The sequence below is a fragment of the Rutidosis leptorrhynchoides genome, chromosome 1 (genome assembly GCF_046630445.1).
Source record: "Rutidosis leptorrhynchoides isolate AG116_Rl617_1_P2 chromosome 1, CSIRO_AGI_Rlap_v1, whole genome shotgun sequence".
Lineage (NCBI taxonomy): Eukaryota > Viridiplantae > Streptophyta > Magnoliopsida > Asterales > Asteraceae > Rutidosis > Rutidosis leptorrhynchoides.
The window spans coordinates 178,647,973-178,649,225 of record NC_092333.1 but is presented as its reverse complement, the minus strand read 5'-3'; positions in this window follow the sequence as shown (position 1 = coordinate 178,649,225).

Below are 1,253 nucleotides of genomic sequence, written 5' to 3'. Positions count from 1 at the left end.
GATATTAAATAGTACGCAAGGACGTTCGAAAATTCGGAACCGGGACATGAACCAACTATCAACGCGCGACGCAACGGAGCTAAAATTACAAATCAACTATGCACATGAATATAATATAATATATATATAATTATATAAAATTATATATATATTATATATATTAAATAAATATGTCAACAAGCTAGGAGCCAAAAAGTATGTGACAGGAAATGACGGCCATGCGATCGCATGGCCAGAAGGCACAAAACTCATGCGACCGCATGATTTACTGTAGCAGGCCAAGTTCTATAAAAAGTCAGTTTTTCGGACGAGTTAGGGACATATAATTCAATCTCTCTTACTCTAATATATATATATATATATATATATATATAATTTTAATTTTAATTTTAAGTTAATAATAATAAGGTTATTTTAAGAATGTTTTACGGGTTTTAAGTCGAAATTCTGTCCGTGCAACGCTACACGATTAATCACCACTATAAGTTATGTTCTTCCTTTTTAAATTAATGTATCGTAACTAAGTTATTATTATGCTTATTTAAGCCAAAGTAATCGTGATGTTAGTCTAAATATTAAGACGGGGTTATTAGATTTTGTACCATAATTAAGGTTTGGACAAAAGACCGACACTTGTGGACAATGGACTATGACTATTAATAGATAGGGGATATTGTCTAATTAAGCGACAACTTATTGGAACCTATCGAACCTATCTTCAAATTAGTTAATCTAATAATTATTAAAATGATTATGTATGTTTTATTTAGTGACGTTTATACGACATCTTTTACGATCATTTAATTAATTATTCGGATTGGGTAATTGATTATTCATTCTGATCAAGTGGGTAAATTAATATTCATATCTCATTAAAACAGGGGTGGATTACATACAAGGATAATTGGTGTAATTGTTAACAAAGTATTAAAATCTTGAATTACGCGCAGTCGATAACCTGGTGTAATTATTAACAAAGTATTAAAACCTTGTTACAGTTCGAATCCCTAATTAGTTGGAATATTTGACTTCGGGAATAAGGATAATTTGACGAGCATTTTATAATTATGACCGATGGACTATTATAGACAAAAACCAAATAGGTATCAAATAATCCAGGACAAAGAACAATTAACCCGGGTAACAATTAATCAAAACGTCAAACATCATGATTACGGAAGTTTAAATAAGCATAATACTTTTATTTCATATTTCATCGTACCTTTATTTACTATCATTTTAATTACTGCAAT